The following is a 12,476-nucleotide window of genomic DNA, read 5'->3' on the forward strand; positions in this document are numbered from 1 at the left end:
GTATTCTTTCTCTGGTTTTTGTTTTGCTATCAGTTTGGATAAACAGATGTCTTTGCTACCTTCTATGTGTGTCTATTGTGGAAATAGTATTTTGTGGGAAAGAGGTCAAGCCTTGGATAAAAAAAAAATTGGGTCCTCCCTTTCCCCATTGAGAAACAGCAATCAGAAGTTTAGTCTGATCCTGAAAATCACATCCTGGGTGGCAGCAGCTTTGGGAGCTCTCAGCCCAGAGATGGTAAGGATGACTGAACAGAAAGAAATAGAGGGGATCCTGAGCTAACACCAGTCTCAGGATCCTGTTGCATATCCCATACACAGTTCAGGGTTATAGTTCCAGGGCAGATGAGAATGCTTGTGATTGGTCAAAAAGGAGCAGGGGCCCTGGCAGCAGTTCCATGGCAGAGAGGAACATAAGGACTGGCTTCAAGGGAGCAGGGGCCCTTCCTAGGTAAAGACCAGAACACAGGCCAGGAGAACAGTGACCACACCCCTTCCAGGATCACACCACCTTGGAAGCACCAAAAACTTACAGACCCCCCAGAACTATTTCAGAAAACAGCAGCACAAATAAACCTGAAGTTTGGGACAGTGCCTTCCCACCCCCTCCGATGAGCAGACTCCAATTTTAACATTAAATTCAAAGTCAAGAAATAGGCTTGGGAAATGAGCAAACAACAACAAAAGAACTTGACCATAAAAAGCTACTATGCTGATAGGGAAGACCAACATGAAAACTCAGAAGAAGACAACAATGTGAAACAGTTATAAGCAAAGCCTGAAAGAAAAGTGCTTATGGGGCATAAGCCCAACCTAGAAGAGTTAAAGAAAGAGATAAGAGTGGCAGAGGAAAAATTGGGTAAAGAAATGAGAGTGATGCAAGAAAATTTTGAAAAGAGAACAGCTTGGTAGAAGAGGCACAAAAAATACAAAATGTCACCTTAAAAAACCAAAATTGGCCTAATGGTAAAAGAGGAACAAAAATTCACTGAAGAAAAGAACTCTTTAAAAAGCAGAATTGGGGGGCAGCTAGGTGGTGTAGTAGACAGAGCACCAGCCCTGAAGTCAGGAGGACCTGAGTTCAAATCTGGCCTGAGACCAAACACTTGACACTATCTGTGTGACCCTAGGCAAGTCACAACCCCAATTGCCTTAAATAATAATAATTAAAAAAAAACAGAATTGGACAAATGGAAAAAGAGATAAAGCTGACTGAAGAAAATAATTCCTTGAAAATTAGAAATGGGCAAGTGGAAGTTAATGACTCTATAAGACATTAAGACACAATAAAACAAAGTCCAAAAATAAAAAAAAATGGAAGAAAATGTGAAATATCTCATTGGAAAAATACTGACCTGGAAAATAAAGAGATAATGTAAGAATTATTGAATTACCTGAAAGCTGTGGTTTAAAAAAAAAGCCTAGATATTACATTTTAAGAAATTATAATATCTTAGATCAGAGGATAATATAGAAATTGGAAGAATTCATCTATCACTTCCTAAAGAGATCCCCAAATGAAAACTTCCAGGAATATTATGGCCAAATTCCAGAGCCTTCAGGTCAAAGAGAAAATACTGCAAGCAACCAGAAAGAAACAATTCAGATATCGTGGAGCCACAGTCAGGATCACACAAGATTTAACAGCCTTCACATTAAAGGAGCAGAGGGTTTGGAATATGACATTTTGGAAGGCAAAAGAGCCAAGATTATAACCAAGAATAACCTACCCAGCAAAACTAAATTCAATCCTTCAGGGAGAAAAATGGAAATTTAATGAAACAGAGGAGGCAGCTAGGTGGTGCAGTGGATAGAGTGCTGGCCCAGGAGTCAGGAAGACTTCTCTTCTGGAGTTGAAATGCGTCTTCAGACATTTGTTAGCTGTGTGACCCTGGGCAAGTCACTTCACCTTATTTGCCTCAGTTTCTTCATCTGTAAAATGAGCTAGAGAAAGAAATAGCAAACCATTACAGTATCTTTGCTAAGAAAATCCCCCAAAAGACTGAAAAATGACTAAACAATGACAACAATGTTGTAGAGGACTTTCAACCATTCCTGATGTAAAGACCAGAGCTGAATAGAAAATTTGATATTCAAACACAAGACTCAAGAGAAGCATGAAAAGGTAAACATGAAAGAGAAAGCATAAGGGATTCAATGAGGTTCAACTGTTTACATTCCTGAATGGGAAGGTAATTCATGTAACTCCTAAGAACTTTATCATTATTAGGACAGTTAGGAAGAGTCTACATAGAGGGCATGGGTGTGAGTCGATTATGTGGGGATGATCTTAAAAAATAATGAAAGGGTGATAAAGAGGGATGCCTTGGGAGAAGTGGGAAAGGAGAGGAAAAATGTGGGAAATTATCCAACATAAAAGAGGCATGCAAAGAAGAGTTTTACAGTGGATGGGAAAAATGGGGGGATGTGAAATGTTAGAACTTCATTCTCATGAAGTTCAAGGAGGAAAGAACATATATACACTCAATTGAACATAGATATATAATTTACCCAACAGAGAAGTAGGAGGGGAAAGGGATGAGGAAAAGGGAGAGGGGTGATAAAAGGGAGAGATGAATTAAGGAAGGCAGTGGTCAGAAGCAAAACAGACTTTTGAGAAGGGACAGAGTAAAAAGTTAAGGAAATTAATATTATGTTATTATATTAATAACCAATTATTAACTTGTAATCCATTCTTTTTCCTTCTATTTTTGTCAAGACTCTACTTATTGAAAGACTTGGCAGTCTCTGAATAGTATGAGCAGAGTAATGTAATCACTCCTAGCCCCCAAAGCATCTGCTTCTTTACTACTAGTTTGTGCTGTACCTCACCCAAATAGGATCCTAGCCTTTTGTTTAGTCTATAAACAGGACCTATTTTGAGTTAGACGTCATGCTCCACCGCCCCCCCCCCCGCCTTGAACTTTGTCTTTGCTCCGTTCGTTAAAGTTTGAATTGACCTGGTCTACAAAAGGGAGAACAAGTCAGTGAAGATCTAGTTGAGATGGCTTATGTTTTTCTGGTTAAGACTGCTACAATGCAATTCATTAGGAGTCAGACAGAGAGGGGCATGAATGGCTGTATCTGAAGGCCATCCCACTGCCTTTTATATCCTTCCAAAGATGGGGAGGATCTGAGAACTCTTGGCCTACCTCCTCATTAAAATATCCACCAATGAGGATTGCCAGGGGTGGTCTCAATGATATACTGTCAGACCACTCGGAAGGAAGAGATACCTAGTTATAAATTGGCGCAAATGGAGGCAGGCCATTGCCCTGTCCTTTATTAATAGATTTCATGTTCCGTTAATAAGTGGTATTATATTTGGAGAAATGGCCTCATTTAATTTTGTTGTTTAAATGTTCCCTGGTTCAAAAGAGAGAGAGAAGGATAAACAGAGGAAAATAGGGTGGAGGGAAATACATGGTTAGTAATCATAACTGTGAATGTGAATGAGATGGACTCACCCATAAAAGGTAAGTGGATAGCAGAATAGGTTAGAAACCAGAATCCAACAATGTGTTGTTTATAAGAAACACACTTTAAATAGAATTAAAATGAGCTGGAGTAGAACCTATTATTCTTCAGCTGAAGTAAAAAAGGCAGTGGTAGCGATTATATCTTAGGCAAAGTGAAAACAAAAATAGAATTAATTAGAAGAGGTAATCAGGGAAAATACATTTTCCTATGAGGCACCGTAGACAATGAAGTAATATAAAATTTTTACAGCAAGTCCTCTGATTTTATATATATATATATATATATATATGTGTGTGTGTGTATATATATATGTATATATATGTGTGTATATGTGTGTATATATATACATATATATGTGTGTATATATGTATATGTGTGTATATATATGTATATATGTGTGTGTATATATATATATATATATATATATATATATATATATATATATATATATATATATATATATATATATGTAGGGAACTGAGTCAAATTTATAAAAATAAGAGTCATTCCATGGTTAAAGGATATGAATAGGCAGCTTTCAGAAGAAGAAATCAAAGCTATCTATAGTCATATGAAAAAATGCTCTAAATCAGTATTGATTAGAGAAATGCAAATTAAAATGACTCTGAGGTACCACCTTATACCTATTAGAAATGACAAATGCTAGAGGGGATGTGGGAAAAGTAAGTTAGTAAACTGTTGGTGGAGTTGTGAACTTGTCCAATAATTCTGGAGAATAATTTGGAACTATGGCCAAAGGGCAATACAATTGTGTATAACCCTGGACCCAGCAATGTGACTACTAAGGTTGTATCCCAAAATAAAGGAAAAGGAGAAGAAATCTGTACATACAAAAATATTTATAGCATCTCTTTTTGTGGTGGCAAAGAATTAGAAATTGAGATGATGCCTATCAAGTGGGTAATGGCTGAACAAATTGTGGTATATGGTTGTGATAGAGTAAGTACTATTGTGCAATAAGAAATGACAACGGGAATGTTTTCAGAAAAATCTGGGAAAACATATAAACTGATGCAAAATGAATGGAACAGAACTAAGAGATCGTTGTACACAGCAATAGCAATATTGTAATGATAATAAGGGCAGCTAGGTGGCGCAATGGATAGAGTGCCAGTACTGGAGTCAGGAAGATTCATCTTCCTGAGTTCAAATATTGCCTCTGACACTAGCTGAGTGACCTTGGGCAAGTCACCTAACCTTTTTTCCTCTATTTCCTCATTTGTAAAATGATATGGAAAAGGAAACAGCAAATCCATCTAGTATCTTGCCCAAAAAACCCCAAAGGGGGTCCTGAAGAGTTGGACTGGACTGAAACTGAACAACAAATGAAAGACTTGGCTGCTCTGATCAGTACAATGATGAAAGACATGTAAAATGCTGTCCACTTCCAGAGAGAAAACTGATGAGCTCTGAGTGAAAATTGAAGTATATTTTTCTTCTGGAGGGAGGGATAGAATTTAGAATTCAAAAAAGAATTTTAAAAATAAATACATAAAACAATGAATTTTATTGAACACACACACACATCCCCTTGACTAATAATATTTAAAGAAGAGGATAAATATAATTCTAGCCCTGTACTTTGTCTCTATGAAGAGAACAGAGTGGCCAAGCTTCTGGCCTCAACCTTCCACTTCCCTTTCTGGAAAGAAATATAGTCCTTCTTTGAGAAAGGTGGAGAGAGAAGAGGCTAGAGATGTCTATTCTGCCTTTCTTCAAGCCACACAACACCTTTCCCCTTCCCCATGCAACATATGGGGGATAGCCTTACTATTAAAAAAAAATTGAAAAAAAAAAGATTTTCACACAGTTTATATGAACTCAATCATCAAGGAGCGTTTTACAAAAGTACCATATAACGCAGTATATATTAACATATGCAACTATACAACATGTACAATGATAATGAGATGACATAAAAATATTAATAAAGGTTTACAAATTGTGCACATTGAATGCTGATGAGTTTTTATTTTATGGAACTACTGAAACTGATAAAGGGGAAAATTGTGACCTGATTTCACAGTGTGGAAAGTAGGTATGAATGGAGATATAAAGGTGTTTGTTCTTTTCAGACTCCAGAAAATTTTGGGGGGGAGGGGGTACAATTAACAAAGACAATGAAATGAATGTAAAGGTGTGTCTCATTTGCACCGAGTTTACACTTTAAGGTGTGAGTTCACACTTGAATGGAGGGGCAGCTAGGTGGTGCAGTGGATAGAGCACTGGCCCTGGATTCAGGAAGACCTGAGTTCAAATGTGACCTCAGACACATAACACTTACTAGCTGTGTGACTCTAGGCAAGTCACTTAACCCCATTGCCCAGCCAAAAAACCCCAACATACTTGAATGGACCATTTTATACCTCATAAAGGATCTAAAATTTTGAGTAGAATCATTTAGACCATGTTTTGAGTAGCTCATTTGCACATGAAAAGGCCAGGAAACATAGTAGAGTCCAATATACTTGCCCCTAGGACACAGATTGCCTTTGTACCTTTTTCCACTCACAATAAGTTTTGAATCCCCTGGGACCCAGCCCCATACTAGAAAGAGTGATCAAATTTAAGGGTTAGGGGCCTTATCCTCCACTGTTTGCCAGATATTTAAGTATTTGTCCAATTTGTCCAATAATTGTCCAATTATATGGACATTTGTCCATATGTCCAATAATCACTGGGTTTCAGGATTGCCATTAAAAAAAAATATTCCAAGTCTGTTCTGTCAATCCATGCAAATGAATCTGTGGGGAAAAGGTACATAGATAATTTATGCCCAGGGGGCAAGTGCTCAGTTTTGAGCTGTGTTCCAGAATACAATTGAGAAATAAAGGAGGAGGTCCTGCAGTCTTTGAAGCTCCAGTAAGCTGAACAGGCAACAACAACAACAACAAAAGTCTAAAGTAAGGAAAAATGTAACAAATAAGTATCCTGAACAGCTGGAGTCTGTTAAGTAAATGAAGATGATAAGGACTCAGGTTCCTAACCTTTTTTATGTGTCACAAGACCCTTTGGCTGTCTGGCAAGGCCTCTGGACCCCTACTCAGAGTCATTTCTTTGATTGCATAAAATTAAATAATAGGAATACAAAGGAAGCCAATTATGTGTCAATAAAGATGTAATTCTTCATCAAAGTTCATGGAAATCTGAAATCAATCCACAGACTGTTTTGGGTCCATGGACCCCAGGTAAAAACCCCTGTTCTAGATAAATTTCCCCTCTCTCTGGTACAGAAGAGTGTATATCCTCTAAAAACTAGATAAGCAGCTTCTAACCCTGCTTACTTTGTAAGAATTTGGTCAAAAGATAGTTCAGGGAAATTTGTCTTTTACCAAACAATAGAAAACTATCAGAATGCCTAGAGGAAGACTGATTCTTTGAAAGTCTCCCAAGCTAAGTGGGCAGTTAACTGGCTTCCCCTCCTTCAGGATGAATGGGCAATCCTTCCCTTGTACCCCATTAATTATTTTCAATATGGCCCAACTATTTTTTTTTAGAAAATGCAAGTTAGCAGAAGCTCAGAAGGGGACACAGACAATTTCATTACTTGTGTTAAATTTAATATCTGCTCTGGTCTTCACCTTTCTCCAGACTGCACTGATCACCCATCTTCCCAGAACTTTCTCTACCATGCCCCTGGCCAGATCTTAAGAAAGTGAACGTTAAGAGGAGTGAATGTAGGGAGGAAAGAGAAATGCTGGCACCCAACTATTGGGAAAGAATGACTATTTTTTTTTACATTCCTATTAAACATTTTCACATTACTGATGTTGTAAGTAAGAATTAGAACCAATAGGAGGAACCACCAGAAAGAGGAAACAAAACTTAACAGGAGAGAAAAAAAAAAAGCAAATAGTATGCTTCGATCTGCATTCAAATTCCATAGTTCTTTCTTTGGATGTGGATAGCATTTTCCATCATGAGGCCTTTGGAGATGTCTTAGATCCTTGTATTGCTGGGAAGGGTTAAGTTTATCAATGTTAGTCATCGCACAACATGGCTGTTATTGTGTACAACGATCTCTTGGTTCTGCTCACTTCATTCAGCGTCAGATCATACAAGGAGTGACTAATTTCTTCATCTAAGTTCTGATGGAGACTCCTGCATATGTGTATCTGTTTGGAAGAGTGAGGGAGGGTGAACAAGGCCATATAGCACCAGTTTATTCTTTCTAAAAAGTACTGCTCTTCTTTAAAAAGCAGCTGCAGCTTGTCAGGCATCATCTTTATCCAAGATGTACACCTAAAAAGAGAAGCAACCCTACAGAAAGTGAGAAGAAAAGAATGTCTTCATTTTTCAGACATCTCATTTCCCACCTGGCTGTACCTAGTTGGGATTTCTTTGGCTTCTCCCCCATGCCACCAACCTTTCCTCTCCCCTGACTCCTTTTCAGCTTTCTTTTGTACATTGTCTTCTTCTATTAGATTGTAAGCACCTTCAAAGCAGGGACTGTCTTTCTTTTTTCATTTTGTATCTCCAGTGCTTAGTATAGTGCCTAATCATAGGAAGCACTTAATAAATGTTTATTGTTTATTGACTTAAAATCTGTATGAAATAGAAATTCACCATTTTATATAGTCTTTTATTTCTGTTCTTTGAATATTAAAATGTTCATGTCTTGATGCTTGTTATATTCATAATTTGTTTTTAAAGTAGAAAAACAAAGTTAATAGTTCCAGATTCAGTCCTTGAAGAACAGATATCTAAATGACGGATTGTTCTCTGGCTGTTAAACAATTTAGTACAAGAGATTTAACTAGCTTGAGAGGCTCAAAAAGGGTCCCATCCGGAGTATGGTTCATCTAAACTTTGTTCTTTGTCCTGGTATAGTTAGTGCACAGACATATAGGAGATATTTAATATGTAGAATTCACTTCATTTTCAAGGACTCTTATATGTTACTTTTACCATGGATGAATCTATGTGATATTTAGAAGACAACAGTAAGAACACACATTTATGTAACACTTTAAGGTTGAAAATGTTTTATGTACATTATTTTATTTGATTCTTATAACAACTCCAAGAGTTGTTACTTTTAGATGTTGTTATCTGCACTTAACAGATTAAGGAAACTGAGGCTGAAGGAGGTTACATGACTTTGATCACATAGCTTAGAAGTGTCAGAGGCAGGATTTGAACCTAGGCCTCCTCACTCCAAATCCAGCACTACACTACTTCCTTTTATGTGATTAGAACTGAGAGTTATAGCAACTGTCTGTATTAGCTCCAAGCCTTGAAGCAGGAGTACCACCCAATCTTTTTGTGATATAACTCCATCCTATTCCCTATTTGCTTCAGGCATTTGGGCCTCCCCTTAGTAACCTTCTCTGTACATAAAGCATTCTTACTTCTGCCAAAGTTTCATTGTCAGGAAGATTTTAGATATGGATCTATGAATCTTAATCCCAAATTATATATATCATCTCACATTGGCATTGAAATTACCATCTTATGTCTTTTTTATAGCCACATACACACCAGCACATACACAACCCTTTGGGGAGTGATGAAACTTTTAGGCACATTCCCAGATGAGGAATACAGGTGACAATTTATGAAGGCATACATGGTTAGAGCATTTAATGGTGTCATGAGCAGGCCAAGGAGACAAGTTTGAAACACCTCATCACTTTCACACTATTTGATAAGCGCTTCAGACCCAAAAATGTTGAATTGGAGAGGTATCATCTCGGGTCATTGCTGCCTACTTCTGACTCTTTCTTGCCTAGAACACAAAAAATTTGGTTATATTAAGCAGCTTTCTTGTTATATATTTTCTTGTCATCTAAAGCTAAAATCATTTGGTTCTCATGTGGGAGAAAAAAGCCCAAAAACTTCCTTCATGTTCTCTGGAATTCATGGGCCCTATTCATGAGCAATTTTGCCTCAGTTGAAGTATAATTATTATTTTTTATTTTTAAAAATTTAATTTAATTTTTTGGTTACTTTTTAAGTTTCAAACTGTCTCTCTCCCTCCCTACTCCACATTAGAAAAGGCCACCATTTCACACATGTGCTCACACACACGCATTTGTCAAACCATACTATGCATACTTCTATTAATCAGTTTTTTCTCTGAAGGTGGATAGCAGGTTCCTTCATAGGTTCTTTGTAGCTGATTTGAGTATTTATAATACTCAGAATAACTTAGTCATTCACAACTGTTCTTCAAATAATATTGCTGTTACTGTATACAACATTCTCTTGGTTCTGCTTATTTCACTCTTCATTATTTCATACAAGTCTTTCCTTGTTTTTCTAAAAATCAGTCAGCTCATCATTTCTTATAGCACTTCCATCATAAAATATAGTTCTTGATGATTGTTGAAACTCTTTGTTTCCATGGACTTGATCTGCATAGTGTGTCCCAATATTCCCCTGGAATGAGCTATGAAACAACTGGGGTATCTGGGTAATTATTAGAGAACTAAGAATATTCTCTGGGGAAAAACATCTCACCTTTTTCTCATGATTGGAAGGACAAATGAGATCAGATGAGACGTGGGTTACCCTAGATATTACAGAGCAAGCATTTATTAAGTCCCATTCTATATGAGAATGTACAATACGAGTAACTGCATGAGATAGTCCTTATCCTCAAGGCTCTTCTTTTGTACTATGGGGATACATGTCCATAAATCAGTAAATACAGAATATATACAAAATAAATATGCAGTGACTACAGGGGAACATTAACAGATGGGTGAATCAGGAAATGTCTCTTGAAAGATGTGCTACTTGTTTTTTTAATGAGGATTGGGAATTGCAGTATTATCTTGTTTCTGCTAAAGATAAGATGGTTTGCTTGCTTTTGTGATACTACAGTATCAACATTAAAGAAATTCAATGCTCATCAGCATCATAACACTCATGAAGACCACAAATATTTTAAATTACAGGAATTGTTGTTGAATGTATTGTTGAAGTTGTAGGATGCTTAGACCCCAATAATGTTTCAAAGTACAAACAACTACCTCTGTCAAGGAGAACCACCACTGATCAGCAGCATGAATTAGCCTTCAACTTAACAGAATGACTTCATGCAATACTTCAAAAGGAAAATATATATTGTTCAATTGCTTTGGATGAATCAACTGATACTTCTGATTCTGTGCAGGTTTTATACTTTATTCTGATTGTAACAGAAGATTATCTTTGCTGCAAAGAGTTACTTGCTTTGGGCACTCTTGCAAACAGAACACGGGGAATAGATATTTTCAACAACTTTCAAAATAAATGTTGTGAAATTGAACTGCATTTGGTAAATTTAGTGAGTGTATGTACAGATGGTGTACCTTCTATGACAGGAAAACGTGAAGGGTTTATTGCACAGATGAAAAAAGTATTAACAGGTCCAGATGCTCACATGTCTTTTCATCATATCTCACATCAGCAAAATCTCTGGGCTAAAGCTATTATTTTAAGTGACACTTTGCAGCAAGTTATAAGTATTATTGACTATATTTGTGCAAATGCAACATGGCATCATCAGCTTCATAACATGCTGAAGTTGAAAGATGAGGTATTCAGTGTGAATTTGCTGTATCGTTCTTTTTTTTTTTTTTGCTAGACAATGAGGTTAAGTGACTTGCCCAGGGTCACACAGCTAGTAAGTGTTATGTGTCTGAGATCAGATTTGAACTCAGGTCCTCTTGAAACCAGGGTTGGTGCTCTATCCACTGTGCCACCTAGCTGCCTCTATTTGCTGTATCATTCTAAAGTGCATTGGCTATCTCAGGGACAGGTGTTGGCCAAAAGAAAAGAGACAGTTAAATCTTGTGAAGAACAAATCAACAATGTGAATTTTTGAAAGAAGATTTCTATAAGAATGCTGCATTTCTATGTGATATCATGACAAATCAAAATGACTTGAATATTTCTTTGCAAGGCAAAACTAAGTCTATATATGATATGTGGCAAAAAATCCAAGCATTTTGAAAAAAGCTATCTTTTTTCAAAATAGTTCTTCTTCAAAAGGAAATTTCAAATAAACGTTTTCCCCATTTAGCAAAGGTCATTGATGAGCAGGATGATATATTTGAATCATTTGAAGAATATGCAGCTGTTATAGACCTTTTAATTGGAGAGTACAATGAAAAATTCACTGACTTTGGAATCATGACATCACACTGAAATTAGCATTTCAGCCTCACTTAGTTGATATCACCAAGGCATCTAAAGAACTATAGAAAAAATTGATCGAACTCTCAGTAGATGACATTTTAAAGTTATTATTTGATGCTAAGAAAGATCCAATTGAAATATGGAAGAATGTAGTAGAATACCCGCCTTTGGCAACATGCTCAAAAAATGCTTTCTTGCTTTTCAACCACTTATTGCTGCAAATCTACATTCTCCTATTTAACCCAAATCAATGCCCATAAGGTCAAAAATGACTAATACTCATCTAGAGGATCAACTGAAACTGCAGACCTCCATACTGCAACCAAATATTCAAATGCTTTCCAACAAAAAGCAGACACAACAAATTCATTAAAAGATTAGTTAACTTTAAAATTAACAAATAGTTTTCATTTTTTGAAATTATTAAGTACACAGTAGTTATATTTTTGCAAAATAATGTACATTTTGAAGTATATCTAATTGAAGTTTCTTGAATGTGGTCTTTTTTTTTACAAACATAAAAAACCTTTTATTAAAAAATTATACAATTAGTAAGGCAACTGAAAGAAAAACTGAAATTCAAAGAGAACAATTTTTAAATGAAAAACACTTCACTAAACATTGAAAAAATATGTGCTCAGAATACTTCCTTTTAACTAAAATTAAGCAGAATAACACCCAGCACATGAATAAAGGCAGAATTCTAAGTATTCTGGTAAATCAATATTAAGATACCATATAACCAATAGTCAATGTAACATTTAGGGAATGGAAAAGGGTACTAAATAATTTTCTTTTGGTCAGGTGAACAATAAGAGTTTTCTTATGAACTCTCCATCAGATCATCAGTT

The sequence above is a fragment of the Phascolarctos cinereus genome, unplaced genomic scaffold (genome assembly GCF_003287225.1).
Source record: "Phascolarctos cinereus isolate Bilbo 61053 unplaced genomic scaffold, phaCin_HiC Scaffold_9;HRSCAF=440, whole genome shotgun sequence".
Lineage (NCBI taxonomy): Eukaryota > Metazoa > Chordata > Mammalia > Diprotodontia > Phascolarctidae > Phascolarctos > Phascolarctos cinereus.